This window comes from Brachyistius frenatus, unplaced genomic scaffold (genome assembly GCF_029030835.1).
Source record: "Brachyistius frenatus isolate BFR_SWC_R1_liver_20210118 unplaced genomic scaffold, ASM2903083v1 Contig_25, whole genome shotgun sequence".
NCBI lineage: Eukaryota > Metazoa > Chordata > Actinopteri > Embiotocidae > Brachyistius > Brachyistius frenatus.
Window position 1 is genome coordinate 1,206,227 of NW_027210624.1, and position 12,234 is coordinate 1,218,460.

Below are 12,234 nucleotides of genomic sequence, written 5' to 3' on the forward strand. Positions count from 1 at the left end.
ACCTGAATGCTGTCAATCAAAAAGAAACTCACCAAACATACCAATATCTAATATTGCCTAATATATGGCCTAATATCTAATTAACTAATTATTTTCAAATGGAATGCAAGAGAACTAATAAGAAAGCGGGACTTTAGCGAATGACACCATAATGAAACAATTAAAAAATGTACTGATTTACCGACTAGCTTTTGGGAGCCAACCACTAGTGGCCATCTCTAGTATTGCAGTTTACAGCACTTCCCCATTGGCCTCACTTTTCAGACTTGGAAGTCATGTGTACTTTTATATGCAGAATACGTGTGTACATGGTGAATGAGGTTAAACCACAGACTGTATACAAAAATGTTCTTAGTCTCTGGGATTGAAAAATGAAGTCAATAATAAATTACCTTAAAGTGCAATACCATCAAGGCCCACTTGAGGCTGGTACAAAAATTCTCTGGCTCCACTTGATTACCGTTCATACAGCATTAACTTCTCTCCTGAAATACAAAATCAATACATTTTCTCCACAAGTAATTATGGTGTCATTAGCTAAATTCACTGCTTCTGATGAATTTAGCTAATAACAGTGTTCAGATGGTCAATCTGAAAATAATTCCATGATTAATTAGATATTAGGCCTCAAAGAGAGGTATGTTTGGGGGCGTGCCTAGTTTGATAAACATGTCTTTGGTGTAGCCAAGTTGCCAGTATAGATGGGCGGGTGTAGTGTCCTCAGGTTCTTAGTCAGTCAGATTTCGAGGTTGTCCAAATATGGTAATTTCTGGCTCCAAAAAAACCCCAAGATGGCGACAATCAAAATACCACACTAGAAGCCCCAAAATAGCAGTTTACAAACCAATGGGTGACATCGTGGTGGGTTGCCATTTAGGTAAAAAAAAAAAAAAAAAAAAAAAACAGAGCTCCAATTGAAAGACTCTGCTTAGTCAACTTGAATTATAAGACAATTAAATCTAACTGATTGACAGTGGTTAAAGCATTAACTCAGTTCGACATTATTGCAATTATGTACGTCGTGAAATGCATATCTTTTCACATACATGCTGCTTCTTATTAGACAGCTATTTAGGTCCATTGTTTCAAAGTGCAGATCTTTATTTCTGGGAAATCCAGAGGGAGGATGCTGTATCTTCTCTCGGATATGCACAAAAATTCATTACAGCAGCTCACAGTAAAAAGGAGAACTAATATATATTTTGCCTTTAAATTGGTTTCCTGTTAATTGCACTAATCCTTTGGCTAAATTAGCATAATCTTGTAAGTGACAGATGCAATGGATGAATGCATAATACTCCAGAGTCAGATCTTAACTTTTTTAAATATCAAATGTGACTAATAAGAAAAGGCGCATTTTATTAGGAAAGATAATGAAGAGATCTAAATTTGGTTCAAAACAAAGAAGGAGTCATACTCGAGCCCATTCAGCTTCCAGCATTCGAGGGCCAATTAGATAAGTATGAGCTAATTGGTGCAGTGTGCATTGTAATTAGCTGTGCACACTGGGATCAATGTGTTGTTGTTGAAAGCTCTCGAGCTTCATTTGAAGTGGTAACACCATGTCAAGGAGTCTATTTTATTTCCCACAATAATCATAAATTACTTCTCTAAAGTCAAGCTCACCAGTCAGATTAGAGATCCAGAAAAATATCCAGTGAAGAGCTCGTATGATGGTATGACCACAACAAAACAGATGGCTCAACCTTGTAACCACAAAGATATAAATAAGACGCCATACCCGACGATTTGTATATAAAAGATATAGATTCCATTTCATTGTGCATTTGTATCGTGATATCATTCTACAACATATTGAAGCTCTAAAGCCTTGCACTCATTGTACTTATAAGATATGCAGGTCAGCATAACTACCTCTTTGAATTTTGTTTCTATATCTAGTTCTTGTTTGCTCTCCAGTCCGTTTGACAGCACCGGGTGAGAGAAAAAGGCTAAAATGCTCAAAAAATGCCATAAGAATAGAAATCACATTAAAATCTATAATCTTCTTTTGCACATCTTTGAACTTGTCACATCTGATATGAGTGTTATCTGTAATATCATACTGCACAATACACTGAATACATTTTCCGTTGTATATATTTTTGTATTTTATGGTGAACATTTATTCATATACTACCTGCTGTTTGAGTTGTATTTTTCTCACTGCTGGATTTTCTTTTATCTTGTAGTGTTTGGTGTTTTACACCACAACAAGGCAAATTCCTTGGATCAAAACTTAGTTGGTAATAAATCTGATTCTGAAGAATACATCTAAGCAGCACATTAATTTAATGGAGTGTAATTATAATTAGATGTACTCATGATGTGGCAGTGACATTGGAAGCCTTTGAACTTACACATTTGCACAGTCTGCATTTTTCGCCAGCTGTCCTTCCTGTATTTGTCAGGTGCTTTAACACCACCCTTTTTTGGGGGTGGGGTTTAATTTTATTTAGTATTTACCAAAAAATAAAATGAATGCCTCACTGTCACCAGTATGCACAGTAATAAGACACTGAATCCAGTGCAGCAAAATGGAATTCAGAAACTGTTTATTATTGCACGTGTACATTTTCACCTGTGACATGTAAAGAAAAGCCCTTCTATATTTATCATTATGATGCACCCCGTATGGCAAACCACACAGGTGACTGTCATTACTTTGGCTGATTATACCTTCAGGAATGGATGGGCTTGTGCAGACAGTGCTTCACTGACATTTCCCAGACTCTCCTATTAGTTGTATTTCAGTATGAAGAGGCAGGTATGATGCTCAGTCTTCATCACTGATAATCTAACAGCTGCAGATGTTCCTCCACAACAATCCTGGTACAATATATTTATTAGTTAGGCTTGTTAATGATCTGGGGAGAATGGTGTTTCATTCTGCAAAGAGCCAATGATCAATGTTGATAGGTTATGCAAATCCAACATTTGGAAACCACGCCCATCCAGCAAAAATTTGAATTGTTTTAGGACGTCCGTAATCTGCATATAAAAGTTGACGTAGCTTCCGAGTCTGAAAACTTCAATTCAATTTTATTTATATAGGGCCAAATCACAACAAAGATTATTTCATGCCACTTAACACATTTACAGTGCTTACAGCAGAACTTTACAATATTATACAGAGAAACCCAACAATTCAACAATTCCCACATAAAATAGGAGGAAAAACTCCTCTTTATAAGAGAAAAACCTCCAAAATGAGGCCAATGTGTATGTACGTTAGCTGCAATATTGCAGAGGGCCAATACAGGTTGGCTCCAAAAAGCCTCCAGCGCCATAGACATCCATTCAACTTCTCTCATGGAATTAGAAGTCAGTAAATTTTTCCACAAATTATCATGGTTTTACCAGCTAAAGTCACTCCTTTTTATTAGTTTTCTGACAGTCCAACTGAAATTAATCCCATTAATAATTACAAAAAAAGCCTCAAAAAGCTGTGTTTTTGGGGGCGTGTCTGTATGATTGACAGGCTTGTGGTGCAGTTAGGTTATGGCTATCACTGGGCGGGACGTAGTATCGTTGGGTTTCCAATCAGATCGAGTCTGATGCACTGCTCAATACTTTCCAGATCGTCCAAATATGGTCTCTTCTGGCTCCAAATCCCTCTAAACTAGCCAGATGGCGCCAGCTAAAATGAGAACTCAAGACTTTATAACATCTGTTCACAAATCAATGGGGGATATCACTGTTGGTTGCCACTTAGGGACTTTGTGTAATTGCAGCTTATCTCCAACCACTTTTAACCAGAAGGTGTGCAGGGCCTTTAAGGCCTTCCACATATGCTTACGTCCTAAAACATTTTTCTTAACCTTTTGTGAAAGCTTTTTGGGGACACTAGCTTGCATACTGAGTTGCAAATCACTGCCACAAGCTGGTACCCATTGTAGACATCAGCAGAAATGTGCAACACTCCTGTGCTTATAAGATGCTTGCAAGTCCTTTCACAACAGATCAAAAGTAATGCAGGGAACTGTCCGTCGAAATATCCGCTTTAGTGCACCATACATGGTCAAAAACTCCCCAGGGTACCATTAATTACCACAATAAAAAAAAAGAGTGTATTTTTGCATTTTTAATAATAACATGTTTAATCGCTAAATTATAGCCTGAGCAGAGGTCCAATCAAATCTCTGTGCCTTTCAGACCCACCAGCTCAGCAGGATGACAAAAGACCCCTCACACAGAACGTGCTGCTTCTTCCCTTACTATATTTGTTTTTCTGTACCAACAAATACCACTTGATGTTGCTGAGCAACTAATGCAAGAAAAGAGCAAAGCGGCGAATGAAAAAAGGAATAACCCAGCAGAGGCAATGACAGTGGAAGAACAGCACAGCAATAGAATATAAGGTTTTCTCGATGAGTATAGCATAAGGGCAGAAATTCAATTCGGGAACAAAATGCTAAAGAGGCAGAGAAAACAAGAACGAAGAAATAGAGGAAGGAGTAATGGAAAAATTTTAATAAAAAGGGGATATTGGTCTGTCAACCCTGTTAAGCTGTGATGTGAAAACATGACACATGCATATCTCTTCTGAGGAGCTTTGGATGGCAAACTAATGTCTGTCAGTCTGTCTTTTATGGTAGAAGAAGAGAGGCACAAGAAACTGTAATGTAGGTGTAATAAGACCATGTTTAGTCAAAGCTTCTTTTTTTTTTTTTTAAACAACATTTTATCAAAAGAATGATGGGGTTCATGTTGCAGGTTAAAACTGAAGACCTAAAAAGACCCATTTATCAATAATTGTTGACAGGTGTACAGTGTGGAACTTGCATCCTATGCACCCCCACTTGGGTAAACCTCAATTTAAACCACCGCAAAATCAAAGTGGCCCCTAAGGGAGTTCCTTAGGTTGCCTTAAATGCCCTTCTGGTTTACACAAGTGCTGCTCTGGTGTGGCTTTTCATCAAAAACTAGTAGCACATGAGACCCTTGAGATTTCATAAAGAGGCATCCTGAGAGAACTCTGAACACATGTTTCCTGTTTGGCCATAATGTCATAAGGAACCTGTTTTCCTACGAAAAGGTTAACCAAATTATTGGTCCCCATTTTTGGCTGATGTTAACATATACTATGCATCAGCCTAGTCCTCCACTATGCAACCCTGTATCAGGCCAAAGAGTGTAATACACCCATCAGTCCATGACAGGACACTGTGTTGGTGTCATGTTTGGCCTCAGCTAGGTGTAAAAAAATATGGTGCCTTCGATTTAGCCAACAAAAACCCTGTGGTTAGGTTCAGGAAAACACGACTTGATCAGGTTTGCAAAAACATCATGGTTTGGCTGAAAATAAGCAATTTTGCCCACGTAACGTGTTACAATGTAGCAGTTTCAAAGCAGATAACAGTTTGCCTCCCATTCACCCCCTAACACACACATTCACACACCGATGGTGGCAGAGCTGCCATGCAAGGCGATCAAGTGGGGCCCCTTTTCCATTTTTGCTCATGCCCTTAAAGACTCATGTGCACGCCACTGTTTGTGCTTTTTCACTGTCATAATAAATTGCCAGGGTAGTTTTTCTTTAGGTTCTCATGAAAGTGTTCAGACCGAGGGGCGCTCTGCTTCTTTTTTTTTTTTTTAAACTGCCTCAAAGAAATCCCAGGAGGCCCGCTGCCTCCATGCTGCTCGTTGTATGAGAGCTGAACACACATTTTCAAATATATCTTCCACTGTTACAGTCTGACGCGTTTGATTTATTCATGATTATTTGTTACATGATTTCTCATACTGAAAGTAGGCTGTGTCTTAATAATGCTTGCATAAGGAAGGATTTGATAGTGATGAGGCTCTAATGGAATTTTCTGCTGTTGTTTCTTCTCTTGTCTTTGTTGTGAATTCAGCAGAGCACAATCATGTTGTTTATTGCTCCAGTTTTCTCAGTTGGTGGGTATCAAGATGATGCCTCTCAATTACTCTGTTGTGTATGTAACTTACCATTACCAGAACTCTGTCACTATAAAACGTCCCAACCTGCTATTGTAGTTCCAGATATCAAATGAGAAAATCCTTTCTGTGACATTTGGGATGACGATATGTTAAACCTGTAATGAAACCTGTCTTGATGAGCAACTAACCTCTGTCTGATACTGCTTTCATTAGGGCGTACACAGGAGGGTCTGGTGCTGCTACAGGATTGCCATAAGACAACCACAGATACACAGAAATTAAAGTACTTTGTCAGTCTATTTTTGTTTGCGAATCAGCATGTTATTGCCTCAGATTACACTGCTTAAGTAGTTTTTGTCCTGCGTCTCGCTTTAGAGCGTCTGTTATGTGAAGATGAGGTTAGTGGCCTCACCTTGAACAAGGTGAATAGATATGAAACCATTCAAAACCACGATCCCATCAGGATTAGTTTATTGGCTATGTTTACCGTCTGCTTCCTCAAGAAACTCCAGAGGCTTTTCAGAGGCCAACTCCCACAGGAGAAATGTAAAGAATTGTCGCACGGCTCATTAAGATAAACGACAAGTGTTGGAGTAAAAACTTTTCCAAATGAAGGTGTGTTGGCAACAAGCTTATTTCAACTGCTGCTCATGCTTCCATTCAGTTGTGTGTTCTCATCGCAGATGATAAATGACATTAAAACAAAATTAGCCCTTCAACCTCAGGTAAAAGCTAAAGGGAGTTCAGTCTAGATGAAAGCCACTAGAAGACTGATTGACCACCTCGTGACACGTTCCTCTCCCCAGACTACTCATTATAATATTAATGCAGATGAACATGCGCATGCATGCTACATTCACACGCACAGAAAAACACACACGTTTATCCCTCAGTGATGCATTAAACTTTAACCACCTGCTCGCATCTAATAATCTGGTAAGTGAACAGACATGTACCAACATTTCAACATGTGAACAGAATCTGGTGGTGTCTTACACACCAGATAAACAGATGATACATTATAGACATCGGTCTTTTGGTGAGTCCAAAATAGAGTGGGAGCTCTCAAGAAAAGAGGTAGATGAGAAGGAAAGAGAGTCAGAGTCAGAGTTGTTTTAAAGTGTGACGGGATAGGTGAGATGAGTGCTTTGAATGAGCAAAACAAGTAGGACTCTCCCTTAAATGGCCTTTCATGGAGTGCTGAATAATGCAGAAGCATTATATACTGTATGTGTTAACAGCGTTACACATGACAAACAGCAGAGCCCGGAGTTCCCAAACACAATCTTCTGAAATAATATAGAAATAAGCTCATTGGTTTCCTTGCAGTAGAAGGTCTGTTTAATTTTAATTACTCTAACTTAACTGTTTGAACCAGCTCTATTAAAACCTGCTCCATTAAGACTCCATTATACTGGTGTGAAAAGGCATTGCATCATTCCCAGATTTTTTTTTTTTTTTTTTTTTACAAATTTACTCTATAGAAAGGATTTAATTCCTTTAATTATTTCACACAAAAACTGGAGCTCACACTTTTCTAATTACGACGCAAACACGGATGTAAACCTACTTCATTTTCTCTGTCAATGTTTCTTCTCCTGAAAAATAGGGCTGGGATTGGCTCTGTTTGGTAAGCAGTGCTTAAAGTGGTGTACTGAAAGGCAGCTTCATTCCCTGTTGCTTTAAACTATGACAGGACATTTCTATTCGCCGTGGAGGGAACACCGTCTTGCAGTCTGAGCACAGCAGGCCACGTAAAACAGCAGACTGCTCAAAACGTACCAGATGAACTGCACGGAAGCATGACCAAAATGTCAGGCACAAAACTGTGGGTTGTGACTGAGGATGAATAAGAAAATGCAAAATAAAACAGGCAGGAGTCTAATCTAATCTAACTGTTTAGAAACAATATTTGACCCACCTACTGTATGTACAGGTTGGGTTGACCTTAAAGCTGCTATTCACGGACCAATTTAAGCTGACACATGTTGAGCATCCAGGGTGAGGCCACAGGGCTTCTACAGAGCAATTAGTCCTCCAACCAGCCCAGCAGTAAGCCAAAGCGGGTAATACACCTGCCTGTCCACAAGAGGATACTGTGGAAGTGTCACGTTTTGCCTCGCCTAGGTGTGGAAAGTACACGCATGTATGACTAAGGTCACGAGACAGAGGTCATGTGACAAATGAAGGTCACCTGACAAAGAACAGAAGTCTGAGTCGGAAGGTAGACTGGGGGTGGTTGAATGAAACAAACCCAGGATTTTCAACCAAGAGACCGAGGTTGGAAAAGAACCCCATCCAAAGCAGTTGTAATGCCTCACCCTGACCCCAAGATTTAGTTTTCCTAAGCCTACCCACGTGTTTTAATTGTTTTTCCCCTAAACCTGACCAGATGTTTTTTACCGGTGAGGTAAAACGTGACACTGAGGGGAGGGTCTCTGTTGTTTAAAGCTTGGTGACAGGAGTCATAAGGTGGTCAGTGCTGATTAATTAAAGGCTGTTCCAATAGTTTCAGAATTAACTTGAGGTCTACGCCCATTAGGATGCAAATACTGGCAACAATCTTCATAGGTGGGCACGGGGAATGGATTCTATCTCAGTGTTTTTGTAGGAATCCAAAAAATATAGTACAAGGAATTGTTTGGTGAACTTCACAGGTTTTCCAGAGTTTGCTTCCTTTAAGCCGAGCCAAGCTAGCTCTTTCCTACTGTTTCTAGGCTTCTGGCTGGAGCTTCATATCAGATGAATGAGATTGGTATTCATTTTCTCAGTCTGTTATCAAAGAGTTTTTACGCCATCACAGGAACCATGCTGGTGACTCACTGGTGTCTTACTTCAAGTTATTTCTAATACTTCGATCAAAGCATCCAGTTTCACAAGGACCTACAAGCAAGAAAAAAAAGCACTCATAAAGCAACTGACCTTCCACTGCGAGTGCTTTGCATTTTGAAGGACTTGTTGCTGAATATAAGCAGCTGCAAACCTAGAAGAGTGGGAGAGAAATGTGTAGCTGCCGTAATTAAAGCACAACAACAGATTCAGAGCTTTGAAAAGTAGAGCTTTCGAAACCTCCCAAAGAATAAATGGTACTCTTCTTAACAGTGGGCTTGTGGTCTCGTCTGGTTTAGCAAAGCTGCAAAAACATGAAGACAGAAATGAGACTGTTAAAAAGAGAAAGACAATGAAGTGGTAGGAAAAAAAGAAAGCAAACACAAACAAAAAGAAGGAAAGGAGAGGATCAAGTAGAGTGTCCAGATAGATTCTAATTGACAGCACCAGACGAGAACCCCTAATGCTTAGCGTCACACAGCAGATGACCAATTTATCAAGACCTCAGCTGACTACAGCCAACACTGCGTATCACGACACACCCCTGCTTTTCTTGAGGCTGCATCGTCACAGTAGCCTGCACCAGCATCTCATTCCCCCACTGCTGCTCCACTGATGAATAGTTTCATGAATATCTCCAGCATGAGATATTCATAATCTATGCCACACGGATGTAACCACGGAGCTGTGAAGAAAAAAAACGTCAACCTAGTAAATAAAAAGCTCTCCGCTCCATGTTCCGAATGAGTCATGAAGACGCCCTCGACCGCTTCCCTCCCCAACTGAAGAACACGTGAGGAACTTTATTCTTTTATGTGTTATGGGTTGAGACTGTTTCATGTCTCCCTGTTTCCTCATGACCTTGGAGTTAATCAAATTGTGTAAAAGCATAACGTGGGAAAAACACTTCTTGGTATGTGAGCTGCGGAGCTACTTCACATCTTCTTTCAGCCTTTGTCAGCACAAATACCACTGCAACATGATTACTTCTAGACAGACAGATATACAGTTCTCCCTTGTCTGGTCATTGTCACCTCCTGCCCTTGTTTGTTTCCTGCCTTCTGATCATTCTCACCTATTTCCACTTTGTCATCTCTTCCTACTGCCTCCCCTCCTCATCTCCTCACTCATCTGCACTGTAAAAACTGTGGATCCAACCAAGTTAAATAATCTTATTTTTAGAGATAAAATCGAGTTGGTCTTGTTTTTTAGTTTGAATGGATCATTCAGTGCTTTCTCAAGCAGATCATTACAGTAAATATCACTTGCCTTTCTTGAGCATCTTTGTCTATATTTGAGTTACTTTTAACGAGACTACAAGGGACATGAATGTTAATCTTGTTTTGTACTTGCCAAGATTTCAAATCTTACATCAAAGAATATGAGATTAGTTAAATGACCATACATTGTAAGTCATTTTCACTTCAATTAAAAATGTTTTTTTTGTCTTTCTCTGCCTTCACTGTTCATTGTGCTAAAATTAAGAATTAAACGAAATTCAAATGCAAATATTTGAGAATATTGTAAGTTTCACTATTACTTTGTTGTAGCACAAGTAATTTGAGCTAAAATAAACAGCATTTAGTACCTATTTCAAACCTTTGAACACTTATCAGAGCTGACTTGTTTCTTGACTGCAATCAGCTTATTTTAGGATTTTTTTTTTTTTGTCAAGTCAAATTCTGTAGGTGCATGGACAGATAGTTTTACTAGTATGAAATCATTATCTCCTTAAATTCTGTGGGTTTTTTTTCTTGCAATTTGGTAAAGATTTTTAGTGTTCTCCTTAACTTTATGTCAGTTCGTCATTTCTGTTTTCATGTTGGTTTCTGCTCTGTTTATAATGATCTTGCCTGTTCTTTTACCATGCATGGACCATGGAAGCTAGTTGTGTCTCATTTCGCATACTTCCCGTAGTGCACTCATATATAGTACTCATACATAGTAGTAGTAGAGCAGTAGAGTATTTTCTTTTTTCACGCACACAATAAACATACTATTGGTTTCTGTCTAACAACAGTATTTTGGTACTTCTGAAAAATAAACACTTTTGTGTCGTCGTGTACAACCTGCATTAGTGCGGTGTTCCACAACAACTGCAGCTTCTTTAGACACTGCTAGTTAAAAACAGGTCAGTGGTCCCTGGTTCTGCCACATAGCCATACTGGCTATACATGGGTATAATATGGTCTCAATCAGAAATGTAAAATGTATATCTTTTCAAATCGATCCAGAGCACACTGCAGGGTTTGTGTACAATAAAAAAGCCTTAATTCTACATGGCAATATGTATTTAAAATGCCAACAAGTACCAACTTGTCTCTCTGTCGTCTGAGTGATAAAACACAGGTGGATCTGTGAACAGTGGTTAGAGGGATTCATCACTCTGAAGAATGCTCCAATTATAACTGTTGATGTCCTTTATTTGAGATGCTTGTTTGCTGTATTGCGGCACAGAATACAACTTCTGAAGACTGCTGTGGTTTCTTTTTGGTTTGAAGTACCTGTTTTCTAGTCAAGGACATGAAGTGTCGCTGAAGTGATTTGTCTACAGTATGGCTTTTATATCATTGTTCAGTGAAGCAGTTTGCCATCTCTGTAGCCTTGTCATCCCACCAATCTCAGTGTCACATACAGTATACATCTTAATTGCTGAATGTGATGTTGTCTATAAGAGTCTCTGGGTGGAAACTATCGGACCTTTAAGAACACATTTTGATCCGGGGCTTTGTGATGAATAGTTGGATGTAAATCTCCGTCATCTGTTTTTGTGATGATCACATCTAGGAAACAGATTTATTTTTTGTAGTATTCTAAAGATCGTTTCAGGCTCTTTTTGGTCTTGTTCAAATATTTATGAAATTCAAGTACTAGTTATTCATAGTACATAAAGAATATTTAATTGTCTGGCATCCAAATCAGCATTTTTGTTTTGTTTTGTCCAAGTCGGGGTTGGATGGGTTTTACATGAATTTCTCCTGCCATACTCCAAACAATAGCTTGGCATTGGAGGGTGCATGGGTCATACCCATAGCTGTGCCTCATGACTGTCAGCACAGCTGTTCCTGAGAAAGAAATACAAACCATACACCAGTATAGACCATATTCCAGCCATCCAATGAGCCTCTCACTTAATAAGTCCAAAAGTAAACACGTTGCACTAATATTAATTAATATATTTTTAATGGAAACAAATAATATACAATTTTGTGTTGTGATGTAATTCAGCTCCGCTTCCTTCAATAGAAAACTGTTATTCTGTGTTTTTCAGTCACACACAGCTTCCCCAATGGAAACTAAACTGTCACAAGAAGGTCAGTTAACACACATTCAAAGTTATTTCAGGAGAATATTGTGATACTAGCAGGTGTGTATACTGATGTTAAAATGAGCAAAGCATTTCGAGGATGAATTTGAAGGTCACCATAATGCTGATAACCTCATATATACAGTGCTGCGCTAAATGGATAGACTATTCGACTAATTTAAGTTAAGTGGGAC